The 14,505-nt window shown below is 46.5% G+C and overlaps 1 protein-coding gene across 4 annotated transcripts in view; it reads right to left on the bottom strand.

Annotated features, from left to right (window-relative positions):
• ELFN2 (extracellular leucine rich repeat and fibronectin type III domain containing 2) overlaps nt 1-14,505 on the bottom strand; it is a 152,080-nt gene that overhangs the window by 103,602 nt on the left and 33,973 nt on the right. For 3 of the 4 annotated variants that reach the window (XM_081879460.1, XM_081879461.1, XM_081879462.1), the window contains one exon: nt 455-634. The gene's annotated coding sequence lies outside the window, so the exon portion shown is untranslated. Of the gene's footprint in view, nt 1-454; nt 635-8,782; nt 8,810-14,505 lie in introns of those variants that run through there. The other variant, XM_081879463.1, reaches the window with a different exon arrangement.

Raw genomic sequence — 14,505 nt, forward strand, 5'->3', positions numbered from 1 at the left:
GCACATCCTGATGCTTAGATCTGACTACAGCAACTTGCACCCTCTGGGCCTAGCAGCTGCAAGATGGCCAGTACTTCTCTTTGTTATCACTCCCCTGCTAAGCTACACGTTGAGAGATGAAACATGAACGAGACCTGCACACACAGATGCTCAACCCAACTTAGGTTCATGCTGGAATGATGGGAACTGAAGGAAGAGCACTCTCCAGCATCAGATGATTCCAAGCACGTGTTCAAGCTTATGATTAAAAAGGGGGGGGGATAGCACCTGCAGATGCCTTGATGGGACAAGCACTTCCTGCAATGTCAAGGCCCTTTAAGCAAGTGCTGCATGAAGGGTACTTTCTGCAGCTGGCTGCACCCCTCAGAATGCAAGAAGAACAACTCTGAGCTTGCATGCCGTCGTTTTGTCTGTCAGACATAAACAATGGGACCGGATGAGAAGGTTCTCTTACCTCAAGATGCTGTGCTTTGAAAGCCAAATTGCAAAGAAGCCGGGTCAGGTAAATCCGTGTTCCCTCTGAGCTTTGGAAGAAAAGGATATTTAATCACATTTAGGAACGGTCCGTGACTCGTCGATCTGGCGCTTTGATGGATCGGAGCTTCAACGGATTCATTGCTAAGCTCTTCGTCTTCTGCAAGGAGAGGAGGAAAGCGGGGGGGGGGGGGAGGTGGAGAGAGAGAGAGAAAAAAGCCTGAGAGTTGGAGGAAATATTCACTTCTTTCTTAGGTTTCCAATGGCAACAGGATATGCCACAAATGAATAGTGAGTGCGTTTGAGTGCATGTATGTGAGAGAACGAGAGAGAGCAGCACACAGCTGCTTAGTCCACGGGCAGTGCAGGATGCAACCTAGCAGGGCATGTCAGCGATCATGGAAAGAGACAAGTGAATGTACACAGGAAAGGAGGCAGACGGACCAAGGGAAGCAGCAAGCCAAGCCCAGAGTGAAGCAGAGTCCTATCCCACAACTCAACACCTGACCGAGGGCCCAATGCTCAAGGCATGCACATTTTTGTGGGGCTTGCCCTGGAACAGTTACTCTCCGCCCCCCACATTAAGCATTCCCACACTTCAAGGCACTCTTGCTCAGCTTTGGTGAATTTCCCTCCAGCCACTTCTCAGGCTGCGGAAGCAAGCACTTAAAATCTGCAGGTTTAGTTTCACATCAGATACCTAGTCCATGGGCAAAGCAAACCTCAAGGAGCACATACAGCCAAGGACTGTGGGTGGTCACCGGTGTAATTGATGCCTTTTGCAGTACTGCAGGGTCAATCCCATGCTACGTTGTCCTTGTTGAACATGCGCAATGTACTTTGAACCTGCCACAGGAGGCCGGTGGTGCTTGATGATAAGACAGAAGTCCTCCTAGGACTCTTTCTAACGTCACCTTTAGCAACGCGGAACAGCAACTCCTTCACATGCCACTTGGTAATATCAGAGGTGCACAGTCAAGCGCTATAGCCTCCATCCCGCTACTCCTTCCCATGCCACCCCCATCACTCCCAGGAACAGTGTTTGTGTGTGTTAAGATGATGCAGCTTGGATGCCTCTCACATGACCCACCCAGGTGCCCCATGCTACTGAGTGGCAAAGGGAAAGGAAATTCTGCAGCGGCTCCCATAATCCTAAAAGAAACAGCCCTGAAAAGTAAGCTTCAAACTGCATTGTGGTGAATGTGCAGCTGTCTCTTGATATGCCAAACATTACATGTGCAAAATTTATTTGTATTCTGGAAGGGGAAAGCAGATCAAGGGGTGAGTGCAGGGCCCTCTTGTGCAACACACATGTATGTGCGTACAGTAGGCAGCACACAGTGTTAGAAACTCAGATATATAATCTAATCGCCAAACAGCACCTTAAACCTAGGTTACGGTGGCCACAACGGAATGCCTAGGTGCCATATTTTCCCGGTGATGTTTGTTGTTGTTATTATTATTATTGATTTCATTTCTATACCAGTTTATATTTTTTTAAAAAAAAAACCTCAAAGAAGTTAACACCATATTAAAACACCAAATAAAACCATCCAGAATGATATAAATTCAGGCTTCAAGGAAAGTATTTCAGATCCTTTTCTAAGCGACATTTTGCTTTTCCCATATTGATTTACCTACTTGATTTATATAGCTGCCCCATTAACAGAAGGACTCTAGGAAGCCAAGGTGGTGTAGTGGTTAGTGTCGGACTAGGACCTGGGAAACCAGGGTTCGAACCCCCACTCCAACACTGGGTGACCTTGGGCCAGTCACAGCCTCTTATCATACCTCACAGGGTTATTGTAAGAATTAACTGAGCCATGTACTCCTTGAAGAAAAAAGTGTGATACAAATGCAATAAATAAGCTCTTCTGCTTAAGAAATGGGAGAGGTCAGCCAGATGGAGACATCCGTCGCCAACGTGGCATCCAAGAGATCTCCACATGGTCACAATTGGACCCGTGCCATTTGCAAGAGGCGCTGGGGGAATTCCTAGCCCTGGCAACACGCACAGCACACCCCACAGAAACACATCCACCACACAGACTTGAAGTTCAAACAGCAACTTCCTTCCAGCAACGCATCCTCTGATGTACTTTGTGAGCAGATGCCCATGCATGGAGGCTGACCAAAACTGCTGCCACCTGATGGGGCTCATTACAATGGCTGTAACATCTGAGAGTTGCTTTCAGTGTGGTTCAGTTTAATCATGTCTCCGAGCAGTTCTGTCCAACCACATGGAATGGGGCTTTCCAACATTGTTGCCGACATCGAGAAGTGCTGTCGCACAGAACCCCTTGCCAGCAGCCTCCTTGTGGATCCCCATTGCCTTGGAATTGACCCTCACTCATACAAAATGTGTGCCTTGCAGTGACCGTGGAGCTTTTTTAATGCATTTGCCACAAGCATCTCGACCAGCTGGAGTTTGGATGGAGATTACAGTTTCACTTATGTGCCTAAGCTTTGGGACAGCCTCTGAGATGGTGAGGCCTTTTTAAGAGGTAGAAATGGAATGCTACAACGATTTGTTTTCGAGGTCACCCATGCTGCAGAATTATACCTTCACTCACCTCCTCCATTCTGCCTGCTTCCCTTTGCAGGATACTTTCCCTGCCAGCCTCCCGTGACATTTCTAGTTAATATTACTATGCTGAAGAACAAGGGCGAGCACCTTGCAGCTCTAGGGACACATGCACAGCTCTCAGCCTAATTTCCTGCAGCCCTTGGCCTAATTTCAAAACTGATCTCTGCAATCGGTTCAGAACCTCTGATGGTAGGGATTTTTCCCTTCCTGGCAGCCAATGGGCAGGGAGGAAGAAGATGACAGGCAGAGATAATAGGGTGGCAGAGAGAAGCTTTTTTTTTTTAAGGCCCCACCCACTTTTGGCTCTGGCCCTATCCCTTGCCAGCATGCAGCCCTGCACCCACAACAGATTACCCTTGAGGGAAATCAGGTATCAATGGAAAGATTGCCCACCCCTGCAGAGCATGGACCACTTCATACATGCATGTTCAGACTAAGCAGCGAGCAATGGCATGTATATGGCCACTTCCACACCTTACATTATAAGCACATTTAAATTACATGGCTCCCACCCAGAAGAATTCTGGAAACTGTGGTTTCCCCCTCACAAAGCTGCAAATCCCGGCACCCTTAACAAACTACAATTCCCAGGAGTCTTTGGGGAAAGCAGTGTGCTTTAAATGGATGCTGTGGGTGTGACCACAGTCATCTCAGGTCCACTGCCACAGATGGGGCTTTTGTATCATCTCAATGTCCCCTTAGTCTCTCGCATGGTTTTCAGTTGGCAAAAGTTCACAGTTCACTCTGGCTGTGGACACACCGTAGTTTTAAAGAACATCACCAGCACCCCATGCGCTTTAGAGGCATGCTGTGTGCATAGCCATGTTCAGCTGCCAGGATTCAAGTGTGTGAGTAAGGTAAAGGTAAAGGGACCCCTAACCATTAGGTCTAGTCATGACCGACTCTGGGGTTGCGGCGCTCATCTCACTTTATTGGCCAAGGGAGCCAGCATTTGTCTGCAGACAGCTTCCGGGTCATGTGGCCAGCATGACTAAGCCGCTTCTGGCGAACCAGAGCAGTGCATGGAAACGCCGTTTACCTTCCCGCTGTAGCGGTACCTATTTATCTACTTGCACTTTGACGTGCTTTCGAACTGCTAGGTTGGCAGAAGCTGGGACCGAACAACAGGAGCTCACCCCATCACGGGGATTCGAACTGCCGACCTTCTGATCGGCAAGTCCTAGGCTCTGTGGTTTAACCCACAGCGCCACCCGTGTCCATAAGTATGTGAGTAGTGGAGCACTAAAAAGGTAAGTGTTGAACAGACACATGTGAATGATACCTGTGTGTGTCTGTGTAAATGTACAGTATTGGTTGGCAAAATGCATCCCCGTAACATAATAGAACAACATACACTAGAACACATTGCACATTTTATATTAAGGATCCATCCCTAGACATATCCCTAGACTGCTAACATCTTTTTATATACACAGTGCAAAACCTAAATGTTCCCCTCTCTCTCTCTCTCTCTCTCTCTCTCTCTCTCTCTCTCTCACACACACACACACACACACACACTAAGAGATATTTCCCTTGTTATCTTCTCACATCACCATCACAAACTTCATATGAATATCCTAAGAAACATGTAGTGCTTTTTTATTTTAAAAAAAATGTTTAGGGGTGCTCTCATTTTCCTACTCATATTAAAATACAGCCCCCCAATGAGGCCAAAGTTAGATTCACAAATGTTTAGGGATATACCTACCCCTGCATCCCCCCAGAAAAAAAACACTGGAAACATGTATCACGATCCTGACGTTAACCTTGCCATGTTTTCATGCAATGATAGATTTACATTGGTTACATTTCATGCTAAAACACTACCCCACAGATGGAAACACTTGTATAGGCATATTTGTACAAACTGATGTGCATATCACACAAGCAGACCACCTACAGAAGCAGTGATTATAATGTGACTTTTAAAGTAAGGTGCAGTGGTGAGACTGGAGAGCTCAGACTAGGGAAACGCAGACACAAATCCCAGCTCAGTCCCATCACTACTACGGGCAAGTCAGTAACTCTCCAGCCAACCTACCCTGCAGGCCTATGAGTTTTAAATGCATGTGAGTTTAAAAATATTGATCTGAACTCCTCAAGAGGAAGAGAGTGATGCAAATGTAATAAATAAAATAAGCCAAAGACGTGTGCAAAAATACACAAAAAAACAGCAACTAAGGGGAACTCAATCACACAGCCAGTCCCTGCAGAAAGCAGGGCTGAGCTCACCACCCATCACCAGGGAGGCAGTGGGTTCAGCTCTGCTGGAATGGCAGCATGAGTTCCCCATGGCAATGCCTTCTGAACTGTGGTTTCGAGCCCCCGACAACAAGCTGACTGTTGGGTACTTGGGAAGTGGCACACAGAGGACTTTGACCTATCCATCATCTGTTGACACAATGACATCAAGCGCTTGATAATGGGTTGTCCCGCCCACCTATAAACATTGACCCACAGGGGTTGGAACCCGTCAGGCAAGATAGGCTCCCCACATCTAAATGGCATCATCACTGTGACAAGATTCAGTACAACACAGGTGCAAGCCAGTCAGCCATAGCCAACTAGGCCTTTATGTCCAGATACATACCAGAAAATATAGGAGAAAATCACAGACAAAAAAATGCACAAACCCCCACAGAGGCTATTTTGTCCCATGTTGAATTATGGCTGCCTTCAAATTGTTTGGAAAAGGCTGTACTTTTCCATAGTTTATATACCCAGAGATAAAATTCTGACAACTCTTTGCATTTTCCACTCGATATGGTGCTGAACGTAATAGACAACAGGCCAGTTCTTCCCCCTGCCCATCATTTCCTGCCCCCCAGTGCGGCAACAGTAGTTCAGGATCTACATGGCCAGAGAAGAAGCATCATCCACAGGCACAAATCCTGCCCACTCTCCTCTTGTCCTCCTTCCCTTTGGCAATGGGTATGCATAATCTGCATGCAAAGAAGAGCTGGAGGTCTCAGCAGCCCAGAGTGCTGTGAAATTGGCTGAAAGCAGCATCGGGGGAACAACATGACTGCAAATCCTAAACACGGCATAAACTCCAATGGCAGGCAGGTAGTTGGAAGGGAGAAGAGCCAGGTGTTCCCAGGTCAGAGGAGGGATGGGAAGGGAGGGGGGCTGGTGGCAGAGGGCGACTGGGGGACACAGGCAAAATGAGATGGGTGCCAGAGGTAACATTAGGTACGGCTTCCTTCACAGCATATTATGGACAGCGGATCCCAGGTCACTGCAGTGGGTAAGTAGGTCATATTTGCATGTGCGTGTGTGTAAAACAGAGCAACTGAAAATGCACACACACAAACGACATCCATTTACATTTCTTGAGGGGTTTGCATGAGGGCAAAAGCGCATGCTGTCTACTAAGCCTTCTTCAGTTCCTAAGATGAAGCCACTGAAACACCCTCTGCGTGGGCTACCTTTAAAAACAGTTCAGAAATTTCAACAGATCAAAACACTCTTTTGTCTGGTGCCTATTGAATGGAGTACATAATACAGTCTTCCATCAGCTTCAGCTGGTGGCCCAGCTGCACCCCTATCTGCACAGGGACAGTCCAACTTCTGTTGTGTGTGCTCTGGTAACCTCTAGGCTAGATCACTGCAACATGTTATATGTTAGGGCTGCCTCTGAAGATGGTTCAGAAACTTCAGCTGGCTCAGATTTTGGTGGCCAAAATCATTTGAGCATATTGCACTGATGCTAGCCCAAATACACTGACTGCCAATTAGTTTCTGGGTCCAATTCAAAGTGCTCGTTTTGACTTTTAAAACCTTAAATGGCCCAGGACTGCAATACCTCAAGGACCGCCTCTCCACAAATAAACCGTACTGGACTCTGAATTCATCATCTGAGGCCCTTTGTCATGTGCCTCCTCTATGAGACGTTTGGAGAGATTGCAACACGAGAATGGGTCTTTTCTGCAGTGGCTCCCCACTTGTGGAATGCTTTCCCCAGGGAGGCTTGCCTGGTGCCTTCACCATACACCTTTAGGCGCCCGGCAAAAATGTTCTTCTTCAACCAGACCTTTCGCTGATTGGCCTCCAATGCCCTTATTATTATGGGGGGGGGTATTGGTTTGTTCTTGCTCTTATTTTTATTATGTATTTTGTGTTTTTTATATTGGAATTTTATGTTGTGATCTATGGATGAAGGGTGGTATACAAATTTAATAAATAAATTCAATATTAACTCCACAGGCTGCCTATTTGTCTGGATTTAAAGAATTGGTTTGGACCTTTAAAACACTAAGTCAGTGCTTCCCAAAGTGGTCAATACTGCCCCCTGGGAGGACAGTGGGATTAACTAAGGGGGGTGCTAAGAGTCCTCAGCCCAGTATACCTGAAGGAGCATCTCCACCCCCATCATTCAGCCAGGACACTGAGGTCTAGCACCAAGGGCCTTCTGGCAGTTTAGTCACTGTGAGGTTACAAGGAACCAGGCAGAGGGCCTTCTCAGTAGTGGCGCCCGCCCTGTGGAAAGCCCTCCCATCAGATGTCAAGGAAATAAACAACTATCTGACTTTTAGAAGACATCAGATTTCAAGGAAACAACTACCAGTATCTGATTTTTATCTGAAGGCAGCCCTGTTTAGGGAAGTTTACCCAGATGGGCAGGGTATAAATAATAAATTATTATTATTAATTATTATTATTACTATTATTATTATTAGTGGGTAGCAAGGGGGCGCTTGAGGTATAAATGTCTATCAGCTGGTATCACTGGATCAAGTTCATTAATTCTGTTGAATTGATGAAACTCAATAGTTTGAAATGGATTTTGAATAAATGTGCAATTACTGTTTTGAATTTTATTGTGTTACAGTGGTGCCCCGCAAGATGAACGCCTCACAAGATGGAAAACCCGCTAGACGAAAGGGTTTTCCATTTTGGAGGCGCTTCGCAAAACAAATTTCCCTATGGGCTTGCTTCGCAAGACGAAATGTCTTGCGAGTTCCTGCGGGTTTTTCCCCCTTTTTCCCCCCTTTTCCTAAGCCGCTAAGCCGCTTATCAGCTGATCCGCTAAAAGCCGCTAATCCGCTAAGCTGTCAATGGGCTTGCTTCGCAAGACGAAAAAACCGCTATACGAAGAGCCTCACGGAATGGATTAATTTCGTCTTGCGAGGCACCACTGTATCTTCTTCCTTAGTGGGTCATGCAAACCACTGTTCTGAATAATGCTCTTCATAGGGGTGGGGGTCACTAGAGATGAGTTTATGGAACCAAGGGGGGGTGGTATGAAAAAAGTTTGGGAATCACTGCACTAAATGGCCTAGGGTCCTGTCTACCTTTGGGATCATCTCTCCCCCCGCCCCCATCTAAAAATCAGGTTTGGAGGCCTCACCAGGCTCCATCGCTGGTCCTTTTGCCTCTAAACTGTAAACTTTCCTCTTCTGGCAGGCTTTTAATGTTCAAAGATTTAGAGGGCCTACTTTTGGTACAATTTTTTAGATTGCTGCCTTTTAGTTTATTTGTAGCAGTGTTTTCAGTGTGTACTTTGGCACCTGGTACATATTTTTCTCATTTTGTACATCTTGGGCTGTGAAGCTGCTCTAAGCACCCTATGGCAGAAGAGGAGTTTGCGCTTCTTGCTTATTTACTTACTACAACAGTAATGTCAAACCATTCTTAAAACTCAAATACCCTGAGGCTGTGCATTAGAAACACAAGGATGTTTTGTACACAACAGGGTGCTATTTTTGTACTACTAACCTTATTTACAGGCTTTCAGGGGTCTAACTGGCCACACTGTGTCCAGTTGCAGGCCATTCTCCCTGGAAAGCACTAAGGAGAGAGGAAAGAAGCACTCTTGTGTATTTCCTGAAGCACCCATCTTCCCACACCTGGGAAACCTTATTGGACTGCTGCTTCCTGATACGTGCATAAAGATGTCTAAAGACCCACGTCTATCGTTCACATGCCACCTGTTTGCTTTGCACTTTATATGCTGACTTTACCAGTGTCCCCACAGCAAACACAACTGCCCCATTGTGTGTCAAGAGGTATTTGTTTCTATGCATATATAAAAAAGGACTATTTGCCATCTAAAACATAAGGAACTCGGACTAGACCTACTGAAATTAATGGCAACGAGTAACTTAATGCTATTTAATTTCAATGTGTCTGCTCTGAGTAGAACTTAACTGGATAGTGCATGGGCCTTGATTTGCAGTGCCGTGTATGCACTTTCAAAATACAAGTTTCTAGCCATCATGGGCCTGGGCATGCATTTGGAAAGTAGCAGGCAACAGGCACTATCACTGGCCATTGTGAAAGCTGTGAAAACACACACAAGGATCCCATTCTCACCTATGGGAAGGAAAATCATCTCATTACATACCCAGTAAGAGTGAAGAGCTTTCCGGTTGCAATTTATTAACTGCTAGCACAGGCAGAGGCAAATTCGACCCTCCAGATGTTTGGGGACTACAACTCCCATCATCCCTAGCTAACAGGACCAGTGGTCAGGGATGATGGGAATTGTAGTCCCAAAACATCTGGAGGGCCGAGTTTGCCTATGCCTGTGCTGGAAGCTCCATTCTTCAAGGAAAGGAGCACATGAACCCTAGATGCCTACATTTCCCTCCCCTATAATCTCAGACTTCAATCCTATGCACCAGAGATAGGAAACTTGTGGTCTTCCAGATGTTGTTGGACTACAACTCCCATCATCCCTCAACATAGGCCATGCTGTCTGGGGCTGATGGGAGTTGGAATCCAACAGCATCCAGGGGGTAGTATAAGTCACCTATCCCTGCTTATACATGCTTATCTGGGAGTAATGCCCATTGGACTCAGTATGACTTACTTTTGCATAGAAATGTATAAGACAGAACTGTCAGTCATGCTCTTGTCCTCAGATAACCCTAACTGTTCCCCCTCCATCCCCACACCTTTAATTCTATCACCATACAACTCTGTACCTCTAGGTTGTACCTGAATTCTCATATCAGAGTCAGGGTAATTAATGTAAACTGAACAGATTTATCCAAAATAAAGACAACAAATGTTAGTATTTATCTCAACATCTGTGCATAATTTAATTTTAGCACAAAACTTGATATTATGCAGAAAGGGGGTTGGATGGTGGGTCAAAACAAAAAATGAAAACAGGGCATCATGTCCTATAAAGGGAAAGGGAAAGGACACCTGGATGGTTAAGTCCAGTCAAAGGCGACTATGGGGTTGCGGTGCTCATCTGGCTTTCAGGCCAAGGGAGCCGGCAGTTGTCCACAGACAGCTTTCCGGGTCATATGGCCAGCATGACTAAACTGCTTCTGGCACAACGGGACACTGTGAAGGAAGCCAGGCCAGAGCACACGGAAACACCATTTATCTTCCCGCCACATTTATCTTCCACCTATTTATCTACTTGCACTGGCATGCTTTTGAACTGCTAGGTTGGCAGGAGCTGGGACAGAGCAACGGGAGCTCACACCGTTGTGGGGATTTGAGCCACCGACCTTCCGATTGGCAAGCCCAAGAGGCTCAATGGTTTAGACCACAGTGCTACCCGCGTCCCTATCATGTCCTATATACTAATTGTGAAGTCTGCTCACCTTTCTCAGTGGGCAGTGCTGCAGCCAGGCATCAGACCATGTAAGTGATCCAGCGAATGGCAGGCCAGATTGCCCAGCGGCTGGCTATTGACCAATGCCAGCAGCCCTTGGACAGACACTAATTGTGAACTAATTATTTGAAGTATGGATTCTAACATAGCCAAGCCAGCATCATCCATGCACAAGAGACAAGCATTGACAGGCTTAGGGGACCCCAATATTTGCTAAAGTACTAAAAAAAACTGGGGTGAAGGAAGGACTCCAAAAACAGCCCAATGAGAACTAGGTATGCTCAGTGGACACAGAACACTGATGTCAAAGAGTGAGCCAGCACTAAATCACATTGTTCAAAGTTGGAGTTAACTCTTTACTAGCAAAAACACAACCTTCACAGACTTGGCTGAGTGTCAGGCCTCCTGAGCACAACGGCTCATCCACAGTAGGTCTTGTCCCATTAATCAGTTGCTGAGACTGAAATTCCCCACCTCCCACAGCCATCTAAGTCTTCTCCTTTCCAGGGCTTCCCCCCCCCCCAAGCAATCAGAGACTGTACCTGCTTGCAGTCTGCCACTGCCCTGCCCATTTCAGCCCTCTTCTGATTCTGGGCGAAAGTGAGGGAGCCTGTAACAGCAGGAGGGGGAGATACTCATGACTTCACCAGCCTGACTCACCTCTGCCTCTTGGCCTCCCTCCTCCCACTCACCGGCTCCAGCTTCTGCCTCTGATTCTGTACTTCTCTCTGGCACTGACCCTCTCAGCTCACTAAGCCCTGTTACCTCTTCAGCTTCTGACACCTCCTCTTCCCAGTCTCCTTGCTCTTCTCCCTTTGACCACGCATCGCTGTCCCACCACCATGCCCCAAGATCTGAGCTTTCTTCCCTTGGTTGTTCCCCTAGCTGGTGAACCCCACCCTTCCTCTGCGTCCAACCAGTCCATGGCAGTTGACCACCATTGCAGGGGAACAGGAACAGAAGGGAGCACCCTGAAAAGGGATGCCAATGTCTGGAACCCTGAAAAGCAGCCCTCCACACTACAACATTTAGTTACAGACCCAAACTGTCCAATCCTTCAAGCATAGCCACTCGCAGCAAAATGCACTTCCCACATTCCTTACTGGAATCATCCTCCGACCCTTTCCTGCTCCCTACAAATCACACACACGTTGCTTGGTTCATATGTTATCCACTGGATAACTGCAAGATAGTATATTCACAAATCTCATACCACAGGCAGAATGCCACAGTCATCTCAAGCACAATGCTTTCTAACACAGCAAGTTCACACATACAGTAGCTTACCGTTATGGCTGCAGCCATCAAATGTAAGGGAATCAAGTGATGTTTGTGTCTGAAGCTGCCCCCCAAATGCCCTCATGTTCCTACACTCCCACCAACCTGCACATCTACTTCTTCCCAAATCATCTTACACTTAAAAATGCATCCATCACATTATAGCATGCCCATGTAAGCCTGTTCTATCAGTAAGTTTCATTCAAAAAGCAACATCGCTCACCCACTCCTACAAACACTGCCATATCCATTTCATAAACTTGGAGAAAACAGCTAAAGAAATCATCAAAATTTCCAGCTGTGGCAACTTCAAAATTGACTCCCTTTCCCTTTAATTAAGCTCTCTCGACTCTCCCCAGTGCACCACATTAACTTCAAGAGGCATTTCATGGTGTAGTTTTAGATGAAAATTAGGTCTGCAAACGAATAGCCTCTTCTCAGTCCGGGACCTGGCTTCACCCACGTAGCTCCCCTTCCTCACATTCGCCAGTAACATCTTTTTTGCATTACACTTGTTAAATAATTCAGGCTGGAAGGGGGAAATGAAAAGGAGAGCAGCCGAGTTCTGGAAGAGTACCCAGCCATGGCACCAACCAGAACGCGGCTGACACATGCTGCCAACTTGGGTGGCTGTCACTGAACCTTGACATCGCTGACAGCTACTCCAGTTAGAGTGTTGTCAGGAGGGCACTTTAGAAGGGCTCTGTACTTACTGTTTTCCGGCAGTGTGGAATCAAAGACCTCGCTCGAGTAGAGACCACATTGAACTTTTGAGTGCAATCTGGTGCTGGAAATAGACCTAGAAGTTGTCCCCAAGACCTCTACTCCACTCCAAGCCTGACCTCTCCATTTAGAAAACACGGCCAGGGGCATCTGCGTCTGTTGTCAGCAATACATGAGGACATCCCTTATGTTACAATTGCCTGTGTGCAATTTTGAACACACAAAAAACATAAGCACAGCCTACTGGATCAGGCCAATGGCCCATCGAGTCCAGCATCCTGTTCTCATACTGGCCAATCAGATGCTTGAGGGAAACCAGCAAGATTAGAGCACCAGAGCCCCTCCTCCAGTCGTTTCCAGCAACAGGGATTCAAAAGTATCACTGCCTCCAACTGGTTGCCATGCTAGCCCTTTCCCCCACAAATTTTTCTAATGCCCTTTTAAAGCCATCTGGGTTATGGCTATCACTGCCTCCTGAAGGAGTTCTATAGAACACATTTTGGTATGTTATGTGTCGGTTACACGTTGTGTATATTATACAGTGGTACCTCGGGTTACATACGCTTCAGGTTACAGACTCCGCTAACCCAGAAATAGGACCTCGGGTTAAGAACTTTGCTTCAGGATGAGAACAGAAATCATGTGGCGGCAGCAGGAGGCCCCATTAGCTAAAGTGGTGCTTCAGGTTAAGAACGGACCTCCGGAACGAATTAAGTATGTAACCAGAGGTACCACTGTATATGCCAGAGGTGGGGAACATCAAGACAGCCCACCAGACCTCTCTAACAGGGACAATGCCCAGACCACACCCCTTTCAGGCCCTGTTTCACACCCAGAATTCACACACTGGCTGGGGTGTGCCCTTGAATTCTGATACCACCTTTTGCTTGCCTGGATGGATGATATAGAACAGTGTGTCCTAAACTTGGGTCTCCAGCTGTTTTTGAACTACAACTCCCATCATCCCTAGCTAGGAGCACCAGTGGAGATCCAAGTTTGGGGAACACTAGTATAGAGGGAGGTGTAGAAACTAACCTACTACACCAGTTCTGTCATGTGGTCCTTGCTCAGAAGGGAATGAGGTCCATGAGCTGAGAAAAGTTTCCCCACTCTGCTAAATTCGCATCCAAATATGGCATTCTACATAGGCAATGCTGGTGCTGAATCTGTAGGCTTTGGGCATCAGGAGTGGGGAGCTGATGTAATCCTGGTGTTTTGCATCAGACAGCAGCTGATGAACAACCTCCGTGGGTTACGTCTGCATCCACCTTTGAGGATGAGCAGGGACACTGAGAGAAAAATGATGCTCTAGTATACAGATTTTAGTTCAAGATTCTGAAAAGGTAAAATGATATTGTTTTCAGAGTTGTCTAGCTAAGCTGCAGAAAACTGAACCCAGAAAATACTCTTCCATCAAAGAGATATCATAAATCCCCCCCCCCAAAAAAGATACATTAGCTGCCCCTCTCTCTCTTTTTCAGAATACTCAGTCAGGTCACTAATTTGGCCAAAGCTAAAACCCAAGCAATTTACAGCCTTTGACTAAAGGTCGAAAGAGCCACAAATGCCACGGCACCCAATTTGAAAAAGAATTTCCTGAACCACAAGGATTTGAACAGCATACAAATTAATCCTTGAGTATGAACTTCCACTAAGGTCTTCCAAGATTCCACTCAAATCCCATAATCCTGAGTCCACTACCCTGATCCTCCATGGATTTATCTTGAATTCAGTCCCAAAACTTTGCTAGGCTGTTCTGACAATACATCTTCCTCCAGCTCTTGCAAGAACTTCCTGGCCTGTGGTTGGCCCTGGAATCCAGTTACACAAGGCACCTTATGTAGAATTTCCTTAAGCCTTGATA

Source organism: Podarcis erhardii (assembly GCF_964252035.2).
Source record: "Podarcis erhardii genome assembly, chromosome: 10".
Classification (NCBI taxonomy): Eukaryota; Metazoa; Chordata; class Lepidosauria; order Squamata; family Lacertidae; genus Podarcis; species Podarcis erhardii.